Consider the following 12,411-nt stretch of genomic DNA (forward strand, 5'->3'; position numbering starts at 1 on the left):
TCCACACCGCAGGTTTTGAGAGTCCCCCAATACCATCTACCGCACCCTTACCGTGCGAAGTCGCAAAGAAATACCAGTCACCTTCAACACCAAAATCTGTTGGCATAAAACATAGGTTTGACAAGGTAAATTTGTTTTTGAATTGGCTAGCACAGCCATCTGAAAAGATTTTTATGTATTTCAAACTTTCAAATTCTTGTGCCAGTAAATTTGTAATTTTTTTTATACATGTATAAACAAAATACTTGTCATGGCTTAAATCATTGCTTACAATAGCAAAAGAACGTGTAGCTCCTTTTACCCATGCACAAGCTGAGAAGACAGTAATTTGTTTGTGGTTCCAGTGAGCAGACTGGATTTCATCTTGGGGCATAGCAGAATAATTTTCTGCAAAATCAACTTGTAAAATAACATCATCATCCTCTAACATTTCTCTCATATCCTTAAATGCTTGTGATTGAGCTCTTTTTATATACACATGCTTTTTAAATACTTGTAATTGAAGTTCTTTTAGTGCTTCATCAACTGACCCATTAGTTTCAATGAGTTTGGGGCGACCTTCTATATCTTTCCACTGTTTCCAGTTGGTTCTAAGGCAGGATGTATCTGTCTGCTCATCAATTAAAGTGATAAGATTATGAATGCATTTAGTACAGTTTCCAATCATGCAGTTCTCATTTGTCAAATCACAACAGATTATTTCAAGAAGTGTGGAACTATTTGAGGGAAAGTTTGGAACTTTTTTAGCGACAGCCTCAAGAATAAAAGTGAAATTTGAATGGTATTTGCACACACATACATTCTGTGGCATTTCACTTGTCAGAATAACATGCTGAGGACGCAATGTATAAAATGTGGACAGTTTTACTGCACCAAGGTTTTCAGTATTAAATAACTGATACGCTTCCCTTACTGTCATATTCATATGACGTTTTTGTAGCGTCTGTCTTTGACCAGTTTTCGGATCCTTAACTGATTTGACATCCCTAATACCAGGTGACAGGCGACTGATATCATCACGTTCATAAAATTGCTGGACTTCAACAGCAGTGTTTTCACTTAGTGCATTGTTCAATCTTATACCTCCCCTGTTATCCAATTCTGGAAAGATAGTTTTAGCCTCAGTGCCAGGCATATTGTCAAACACTAGTTTTTTTATCACTGCTACTTTTTTCCTTGGGCTACTTGGAAGAGATTTTTTTACTCTATTTACAGCCTTTCCAAGTGACTGAACACACAAATATGAACCTAGTGGTGAGGCAATGTCAGTAGCTTTATTTTCAATACTTGCATTCTTTTTATTTTGCCTGTATTTTCTTTTTCTTTCAGCATCTTTCCGTCTTCTTTCCTTACACAGCCGAATAGATGACATTTCTTTCCCTTTCATCGGATCCTATCTCTTTCTCGTTCCTTTTCTCGATGACTTCTATATATTTTCTCATCCTCTTTAAGCTTTTTTCTGAGCTTTCTCATCCTCTCAGCTGATGTAGTTTTCCCCATGCCTGCACAAACAATACCCCAGAAAATTGTAGATGTATACTGCAATACATTTAAAAAGACAAATTTAAACCAAGTAATGAGATCAATAATTATTACCTACAATATTTGACTTGAAATTAAAACTGCAAAATGAGTTACTGTACTATTGGCATAATTAGGAAAAAATGTCAAAAAGGAGGGCATTGTCCTCTTTTAAAATAATAGGTATAATCTATGAATTTAGCTGACAGTTAGTTAATGCATCACCAGCGCCACTGATCTTGTCACGGGTGGGACAGGTCAAAATGTTTATATATATATAATTGTACTATCTTCATCTGTCCAAATTTTTTGCAACATGATTCACTCAACTAAATCCTTACTTCCACAACATTATAACCCTAAACTCAAACTGGGTTTTACACAAGATACACTTAAGTAAGTTTTTTGTCACGGGTGGGACAACTAAGCACATGCTTTTCTTTTTTCGATAATATCACAAAAATGGCTTACCTTACAAAACAAACTTCATATGCAGCTTGAAGAACAAGATATTAACTTCACTATGAATAAACTGAGAACACTGAAAGTAAGTAATGAAGTATCTACAATGTTGCCAAACTAGACAACAAAAATTGTGTCACAAGCTGACAACTTTCAACACTTAAGACACAACCAATTACTTTCATACATTTAAATATATTTTCAACTTTTTTGTTTTGGCAAATTAACATAGCATATATTTACTTCTCATTTCCCTGAATAATAAACAATTATTCACATTTTTAAAATTTTGGCTCCAGGCTCACTTTGTTATGGAATGGCCCAGCAGCAAACCATGGTCTGATTACCATTTTTTTTTTGCTGGGTGGATCTTTAGGTTTCACAATGTTATTAGTAATGAACAGAAACAAGGTGTGATTCCGTCTGAAATATAATTACTCCATACTGAGTAAACTTATAGCAGATACAAGAGAATATTAACGTACAATATTAATTACATTCTTAAACAGCTCTCAGGTATATTCAGAAAGAAAGAAAAAAATTATGGGCCGGCCGTACATGAAATTATCAAAAGTTTCATTTACTAAAAATACATAAACCAATAAAAAAAATACAAATACAGTAGAACTCCAATTATCCGAATTAATGGGGACCGGGACCCATTCGGATAATCAAATATTCGGATAATTGGATTTTTTTTAAAAAAAATTGCCATTGGAGAGAATAAAAGCTACGTTTTGATATTGCACTATTTTTTTATTGAATTAAATGAAAGAAACATGAAATTTTCACATGTTTTAAATATAAATAAAATGTACTTATGTACAAGTTTAGAAATAAAAATCATTGTTTTTTAAACATCTCCGTCAATGTAAGCTGTTTTGCGGTCTTCAACCGTTTTCGGGCAGCCAGGTCACGCATTCGCTTGACGGTGAGCAGTTGCAAGTGGTCACACTCGGGCTGACGCTCCATCCACTTCAAAGCAGTCTCGAGGCCGGCAAATGCTTCACTAGCTGATGGTCCAGCGTCTACTTCAACATCAGCAGAAAGTTCTTCTTCCACTTCCACTTCAACATCTTCTCTCACACTTACAACAATTTCATCGTCATTGAGAATTTGAAAACCAGGGTCAGACGTGTCACAAGCCATCCACTCTCCTACATCTTCAGCACTTACTTCTGTACAACCAGGAATTTTTACAATCATTTTTCTTATTTCCTCTAGTGACAACGCATCTTTATCATCATCATCCTCTCCATAGTCTTGTTTCTCATTTTCTTCAGATTCTTTTTTTTTGTTCTTCTCAGACGGTAGGCCTTTCAGTTTATTCCACGCACGTCTTAGCGTCAGTGCCGTAACCAAACTCCAAGCTTCCGCTACCATGTAACAGCAGTCCTTTAAATTTATTTTGCTATGATTTGCCAAAACCAATTCTTCATCTTCAGCACCTTCGATCAGCAGTTTTCTCAGCAGTTGCCTTCTGTAATGGCGCTTCATTGTTTCAATAACAGACTGGTCCATGGGTTGCAGCAAACTTGTAACATTGGGAGGCAAAAACGTCGTTTTAAACTGCCCATTCTCTCTTTCCAACAGTTCTGCTGTAGGATGAGTGGGTGCGTTATCAACAATTAAAAGCACCTTACTGCCTTCTTTTCCCACCGATTTTTGGTGCTTTTTCACTTCAGGAATAAACACTTCATCATACCATTCGGTAAACAAAGCTGCAGTCATCCAGGCCTTGGGTTGACTTTTGTAGAAGAGTGGAAGTTCTTTACGTTTTTAAATGCTCTTGGATTTCTTGATTTTCCTATCAAAAGAAGTGGCAGTTTATGATTTCCAGTGGAGTTGGCACAGTTAAGCACTGTAACACGTTCTTTACTGACCTTATGTCCAGGGGCACTAGATTCCCTTTTAGAAGCCAAAGTGGTTTTTGGTAATGCTTTCCAAACAAGGCCAGTTTCATCGGCATTATAAACAAACTCCGGATCATAGGATTCTGATGCAGTTTTAAACTTTTCAATAAAATTTTCAGCAGCTGCAGAGTCTGCTGAAAGCTTCTCACCAGCCAAATCTAACTCGCGTACACCATGCCTGAATTTAAAATTCCTTAGCCAGCCGTTACTAGCCTTAAAATATGAATAACCAAGCTTTTCTGCTAAGATTTTGGCTTTTTCACAAAGGATTGGACCTGAAATCGGATTTCCCATAGAACGTTGCTGCAAAAACCATTTAAACACGGCATCTTCCAAATTTTTGTTGGTTGCTGTCTTCATTGTTTTCCTGGAGGAACTTCCATCTTCATTTTCAAGCACCGAAACAAAGTTTAAAAGTGTTGACTTACTGTTTTTAATGTCAGAAATTGTTGCTTGTCCAACACCATAAATCTCAGACAACTTCTTACCCGTTACGCCTTTATCGAGTTGCTCTATAATTTTCAGTTTGTCCGCTAACGATAGCACAACACGTTTTCTTTTCGAAGCCATGGTATAAAAACAATACAGTACATACGTATTGTACACGCACAAACAAAAGTAAGCCGTAGCGAAAGAGTAGCGTCCTCGAGCAAGGTCAATAGCACACTAGCTAATCAAAACAAACAATGACAGGTGCGCCGTGACTGCAATGCGCCGGAACTTGTCTTAACTTGCCGTTGTGCCTACACACGCGGGGGGAAGTCAGTGTAGGCACAACGGCAAGTTAAGACAAGTCAAGTCAAGACTTGTTTGTGATTCGGATAATCGGCGATTCGGATAGTCGGAGTTCGGATAGTTGGAGTTCTACTGTATATTTAAACCATCCCAATTTACAGTAGCGCCGGAGGTCGGGGCTTCGTTTCGGAGATCACGCTTGAACATGATGCCAGGGCGCTTGTGTCCTGTTGAAGAAGGGAGATGAAAATGCCAATTCGGCGTCCGGCTCTCGGACCCTGTCTGGAACAGTCTGAATCAAAACTGATCAGAACTTGTACACAGACAGTATACGGGGCAGAAAATGCCCGGAAAAGTTAAGGGGAGGTTGAGGAAAGTCGCGGATCGTCACTCACCAGACAGGGGAGTTGGCTTCTATTTACAGATGTGTCGCCAGCCAGAAACTGGATCCCGCGAATACGCGGCTGGGCGTGGTCGTTTTCATCATTTCAAAAAAAATTAAAAGAAAAATAACTATTACATTTTGTACTACGCAGACGGACTAAACTACTTGAAAAAGATTATAGGGATAGCATCCCTTATTTAGGCGACTACATAGTCGGTTGCGGCCGGATGGAAGTCTTGCAGTGTCTCGTCGACTCGCCGATAATCGCAAAATGGTCCGTCTGCAGTCGCGACGCGAAGTGTCTCTCGAAGAACCGCGTCTCGTAATTAAAAGTAACTGTTCTATCAAAAGTAGAGAGGGGGGGGGGGGGGGGGGACTGGGAGTCCGGACCGAAAGGTTCCGAAGTTCCCCGAGTGGGCATCATAAAAAAACTCTGACTGATGTCTCTAAGTTGGTAGCACTGGCCGACCTTAGCGCTACCTGTTGAGGGGTGTCTGAAATAAAAAAGAATCGACTCGCCCAAGGCGTCTGCTTTACCAAGGGAATAAAGGGCGCAGTCTAGTGCTGCGCTCTGGCGGCCTACAGGGTAAGTTGGCTGGGCGGTTCGCGAATTTGCCGCTAGGTATCGTGTGCGGTCCATCTTGGCACACACATTTTTTATGCAAGGCGTCCTTGGAGACTGTCGCTGTCTGCTGGGGTCTCTGACCGGTCATTGGCCTTAGACGAATTCTTAGAACTGAAAAGGGGGGGGGGGGGGTGGAGTAAGGGGGGGCAGAAAACGCAACGACGCTGGGAACAATCATCTATGACGTGCTTTTCGAGGAAAGAACCTAATACGTATTCGTGACAGTAAAGGCTATGGTCAGCTCGCCTCTGAGAAATGGTAACACAGCTCGTCCAGAGCTGCTGTAGGCGGTTTTAGTCATGAAGTGAAGTAACGTTACAGGTCTGGGGCGTGCCTGTAAGCTAGGGAAATTTTAAACTGGCAGCCAACAAAGTCTTAGATCTGCAAAAGATCCTATAGGTCTCTGGGAAAAGTGCTTCTGTCTACTGGCACAAAGTTTAACTTAGGGGGGTTCACCAGCCTAACAAAGAGTAAATCACCCAAAGTAACCAAATTATAAAGAAAATTAAAATTTCCAAAATAATTTAAAATAATATAAAATTAGAAAAGAAAAAAAAAGTGTCGAAATTCCTAATTTCTGGCACAAACTTGCTCTCTTCACACAGTTCATGGGGCTTACAAGACAGGCCACAATAAATGTGAGCGGTAAATAAATAATTTCCTGCGTGCACTATACTACCTTTTTAAAGATTTTCCATCCAGAAGAGCAGACTACACTAAGTCAAGTGGGTCTACTGAGTTCCCTCTGAAAATGTGTTCCATCAGATGGGTGGAAAACTCAAAAGTCATAGAAAGGGCTTTAAAGATGATCCCACATTTGAAAAAATATGTAGCTTTTGTTCAGCCCAAACGACCAGAAACAAAGAACTTCAGTGTTGTTGAAGATTTTCTTAAAGACAGTTTTCTTGAAGCTTAACTTTTTTTCTTGCAATCAGTGGTAAAAGAAGTTGAGCCATACTTGATAAGCTTCCAGAGTGACAATCCAATGTTGCCATTTCTGTATTAGAACTGTATTCAGTGGCACGCAGCATTGCAAGCCGGTTTGTGAAAAGGGATGTCATGAGTTCTGTGAAGAACACAAAACAGCTACTTGCAATTGATGTGAAAAATAACTTGTCATCTACACAAAATGTGGACATAGGATTTGGTGCGAAAAACAGTTGTAAGAATGTAAAAGAACTCGATGTGCAACTATTTAGAAGAGATTGTAGAAGCTTTTTATTTAAAATGTACATGAAATTGACTGGACCAAAGTCTCCATTACGTAAGAGTATGGTAAAAGGAGCTGCTTGCCTTTCACCAACAGTAATGTTGAATGACACATTAAGGGTACAATATGTCACAATTGCCCTTGATGAACTAACTTCAAAAAATCATGTCTCCAACATTGAGGCAGACCTGGTTAAAAAAAATTATCTTGGCATCTGTGAGCAATCTGCTGTTCAAGAAAAGTTGAAGACTTTTGACATAAGTTCACACAGGTTGGATTCTTTCCTCTTTGACATCCTCACAGATGCTAAAGCTAACCAGGCATTGTTGTCATTTTGCACAATTATATTTACATTTTTTCATAGCAATAGTGCAGTTGAGAGGGGATTTTCGATCAATAAAGAGTGTTTGGTTGAGAAAATGAATGAACTCTCTCTTATTTCTCAACGTAGCATTTATTCAGCTGTGCAGGCAGTGGGTGGAATAAATAATATTGAAATATGCAATGGAATGATCCAAGCAGCTAGGCGTGCAAGCTTCAAGAGTAAGGAAGCCCTTGAAAAAAATAATTCAAAAGGAAAGCAAGAGGCTAGCTAACAAGGTAAAAACTGCCATGGAAACGCTTACAAAATTATAAGTCAGGAAGAGAAAACTTATCTTGGAGGCTGAGGAAGAAGCTTCTGCACACCAGAAGGAAATTGACATTGAGAAGAAGAAGCTGAAAAACATGTCAACTAATTAGAAATTTAGTTTCATACTTTACAGTTTGTTAGTGTAAATACTCTCAGGATTTTTCAGTGTAAATACTTGTTCTTCACGGAATACAGAGAAATCAGTCAAGAAGAGTGTTTAACAAGTAACTTAAGTGTATGCAATTAGTTTTGTATGTATGTAGGCTTAACTTATGTCCTTTTTTTCCAGCACTTAGGCCTATACATTTTGATAAAGAAAAGCAAACGTTCAATTTTTTTATTTTTGATGTAAGGTGTAGGCTACACTTAATTTTAGAACATTTAAAAATTATACCATTTTGAAAAGTTTCGTGGTCACACTTCAGTAGAAATTGTCATGAAAAAGTCAAGAAAAAGTCACTAATTTTTCTTTTTGTAACTCAGTAGACACCCTGTTAATGCTCAGTTGGTGGTACTGATTTGTGTATTACCTGGAAGAAGTTATTTTGCAATAAACACAGTCTTGGTGAAAGTTACACGTCGTCTGCATGTCTGTTTTGTGCTTTGATTTTCAAGTTTCCATTGATCTTTGTTTCAAAAATGGAAATGGATTTTTTATTAACAAGTTGTCAAAAATTATTACAATTTTTTTGCTCTTGCGTAGCCTAGCTATGGTGCTTTGAATTTAGTATGGAGTTTTGGTGCCAAATGTCATTTTATGTATCTTGCCACACCATAACATTTTCCCTAAATGGGTTTTTTTAGAAAAATATTTTTCCTTAGTGAAACTTGTGGTAACTGTAACTGGTTTAATGTATGGCAAAAGTTTAACTTAATAAACTTGATAAACTGAAAAGGGGAAGTGTTTTGTTTTTTTCAGGGAATATGATACTGATCTTTAGTCAAACAATCGAAACTTTTTGGGATTGACATTTAAAATAAAATATTTTTAAATTTTCTAAATCCAAATGCAGAGAGCTATAGCAAAATAAATTGGGCATGTATTTCTAAACATAGGATATTGTGGAAATCGAATTAATGCTATCTTTCGAAGAAAAAAAAGAACAAATTATCAATAATGGTTCCAGATATAGAGCAATTTAAGAATTTGCCATAAATCGCACCTGAGAAATGGTATTGAAGACACCATCTTTGGCAGCCAAGAATTTTTTTCTTTGCCTGCCTGAATTGATATGAACCAAAACTATTTCAAGTAGAACCTACACACACTAGGAATAGGGTATTTGATTGTAGTGAAAATATTGATTTAAGGTAAGTGCACCGGTACTCGTCACTGCTCCAATGGTCGTCACTAGCAACTTCAAATGTAAATAACAGAGAAGTAGGTCAATATATCGCCAACTTAAATATTGACAAAAATTTGGTCGACGTTCTAGCTGAAATTACCACAATAGTTTTCGGAACAAACACTATTTTCAATCAAAAAAAGTCAGTGCATCAAAAGTTCGTAGAGCAGTGAAGATAAATAGGGGAATTCCTATACTAAAACACTAAGGACGTTAGAGCACATTTTTACTTCTAATTCTGTAATTTTTCATGTTTATTCGTGATGTTTTGTGCTGAATGTGTTAGTTAAATGTTCTTGAAGAGGTGAAAGTGTTTATTTAAAAAAATTCGTTTTCTTTGTATGATTTAGTTAGGGTGACGAAAACTGGATCAATAAAAACCTTGTATTGCTAGTGTTCGTCATACCTGACGAGCACTGGTACATTTAATATTTTATTTAAAGTTGTGCTAAGTTACACCCTAAAGTTCTTAAATAATATTAGTTCTTTGTTGTTAATAGACAAAGTACGTTATTATGATCAGATCCAGTAGTCGTCACCTATGACGACTTCCGATGCATGTGTATGACGACTTCTGGGTCGGAAATTACTTTACTTTATTGATTGCCGAAATTGAGTAGGCATTGTTGTTTACATTAATTTAGGGGTCATTCGATATATATTTTGACATTAATAAGTAAATTAAACATTGTAATGTGTCTCGTTCTTTAATTACAGGGCAAAATGCCAAAACGGAAAATACTGTTGTATGAAGAGTCAGCCATGGAAGCTGCTCTTAAAGATGTAGCGAATGGTATGAGTATAAAATGAGCAGCGGAAAAAAATAGTGTGCCAAGGAACACATTGTCCGATAAACACAAAGGCAAATCGCCCTTGGGTAGGAAGATGGGCCCTGATTCATTTTTAAATTTTACTTCTGATACTGCATAACATGCTATGTTATGTTGCAGCAACGAATTGAGTCGTATTGCGTACGCGTACAGTATGACGTCGCGTAAATAATAATAAATAGAATATAAACAATTAATAATATTTGATAATTAAACAGTTTTTGTTAACCAAGAAACAATTAAATCTCATTAGAGCGGCTTCATTATATCTCTTTTAAGATAACAAAAAAAAAACGTGAAAATACGCGATAGTGAAAAACAAAAACATACATATTTCTAATTTGTAAAAAAATACTTTGTTACGTTGTTTCTGTTCCAATCTCAAACTTTGTCTACACACATAATACCTTTAATAAACAGTAAAAAAACTTAGACGAGGAATTTCCAAATTATACTTTATTAATAAACAAACATCGTTCTTTGTAACATAAATTCATCGAATATGCGCGCGCATGCGTAAAATATACGAGAAATGCGAGTAACAAAATGCAGCTGTGTGTATCGTTTCGTTACTCGTTTCTAGACGGCACACCCGTTACTCAGTAATGAATACATACGGTTTGCTACAGCTCTAGGTATATATTTTCATGTTAGTTGTGCTGTCCCTCTTTGTTCCGTGAGTGCTGTAAGTAAATTCAAAATTTAATGAGGATTATTCATTATATTACTGAACGATCTTTATGAAATGCCATTTTGATGTTTAAAATATAGTACCAAATAAAATTTGAAGCCCAAATAGTACAATACTATCATTCTGCATCCATGAATTAAAACTAATGCAGCCGAAATCGCACATGACGACTACTGGCACAAACATGTGACGAACACTGGCAAACACGAAAATTTGCATGACGACTACTGGCTCGAAATCACACTTTTTTCAAAATTATAAATCTACAAAAATAATATGTGTTTATCGAAGAGTGTTGGATAGCATTGTAGAGTAAAGTTTGAGATTAAAAACAAACATGTAGGGGCAGTAATACACCTACGAGGTTATGTACACAATTTTTTTTTTCTAAAACTCTTCTTAGCATGACGACTACTGGTACATTTACCTTAAATGTTGTTAGCTTTACAGTAAACATTTTTCAAAACCTATTTAGCCAACGCATTATTCAGAAATATATGTGATTATTATAAGAAATCATTAATAAAATAATTAAATTCTCATGTTTGACCACGTGATTGAAAACGCACGGGATTGGCTGAATCTGGCGTGACGTCACCTGCTTGTGAACAGTAAATGTCAGTCGAAGTTTTGTACGGTCGCGGTGCATCGGTGTTTTCTTCAAGGTTTTTTCGTCATATTAACTAATATTCTTATCTAATAATGACTAAAAGTAAGAAATTATTGTAATTATTTGAAAAAAATACGATGGAGACCAACTTCATTAAAGCTGACAGTGGAAACCTCCCGAGAATAGACGCAATAATGGTCGGACTATTTTTTAAAAACAATCCCAATTTTTATGCTGCAGAATTAAAGAACGTGAAAGTAGCGTTGTAAGTGTTATTATAAATGATTAAAATATTCTTTTAAATAATTAAGTAAATTATAAAACCCTAAAAATGTTTTATTATTGTAAACATTTTATATAATGTTGACAGATTGATTGGATTGACCATTCAAAAACAAAAGTAGGGCTCCCGTTAGAACAAATTTAAAGCGAATAAAAATGAACTGAAGTATGTATTTCAATGTATATAGATATAAAATTATTAACCAAATTATCGTTTTGTGAACCACAGTTATGTCAACATTACTTTAATAGGTAAGAGTTCCATATCGCGTATCCAAATTGATCTCTTGCTATGTACATATATCTGTACATTTTTGTTACTGTGGTACATAATTTTTCTGTTTTAGTTCGTCGAAAGATCCTGGACATAATCAAAATTTGTGGTAAAATAATGACTAATGGTCGTAAGTTGAATGCACGATATATTTCACTTTTTATTCAAATCAAGTTCATAATTCATTGGTGGATCACAAGTTTTTGTTTTATGCAGTATATTTCCACGTACTAAATTTAAACAGCAAGCATCATGTACCACAGGATCAATAATTATAGGATTATGCCACTAGGAGTAAGGGATAAACCTGGATACGTGATACGGAACACATGAAAGCATTAGTACTTGCTGCTATATCTTTCGGGTCTCTGCGAGCGAGCATTAACCACTTTTTACGAATCTTACAGTTCTTCGGAATGCTCACAAATATTTTCTCCGGTGTTTTAACGGACGTGTTAGTGCATTGTGGCAGTACGCACCATTTGTAAGCCATTTCACATAACAGTAAGAATATCAAAGTTCTCACTAGCCGCATTGCGACGTGAAAGCTGACAGTTTGTTTACAAGCATGTGACGTCATGACATCAGGTGACCTGCAAACATGGCGTCTCACCGTTTTGGCAGCTTTTTTTATTCATTTAAACTTTGATGGTGATTTTCATAGAAAATAGATAACTTCACAAAGAATTAATCAAATTGCTTAGGTATTATGTTATAATGAACAATTTTAGACATTTACCTAAAACCTGTCAAATACCCTATTATATATCTATATTCAGAGACATTATTTGTTTATAAATATATAATTAGTACTGGTTTTTTTTTTTTTTTACCAAGAAACTACTGAGAATAGAATTTGCAGTATGCAGTTTTTTTACAATGTAACAATGGGAGGT

General features: G+C 36.3%; 1 long non-coding RNA gene across 4 annotated transcripts in view; it reads left to right on the plus strand.

The window, feature by feature from the left end:
* LOC134529769 (uncharacterized) overlaps positions 1 to 12,411 on the plus strand; it is a 43,220-nt gene that overhangs the window by 12,954 nt on the left and 17,855 nt on the right. The gene's annotated exons all lie outside the window — the stretch shown is intronic.

This window comes from Bacillus rossius, chromosome 2 (genome assembly GCF_032445375.1).
Source record: "Bacillus rossius redtenbacheri isolate Brsri chromosome 2, Brsri_v3, whole genome shotgun sequence".
Taxonomy (NCBI): domain Eukaryota; kingdom Metazoa; phylum Arthropoda; class Insecta; order Phasmatodea; family Bacillidae; genus Bacillus; species Bacillus rossius.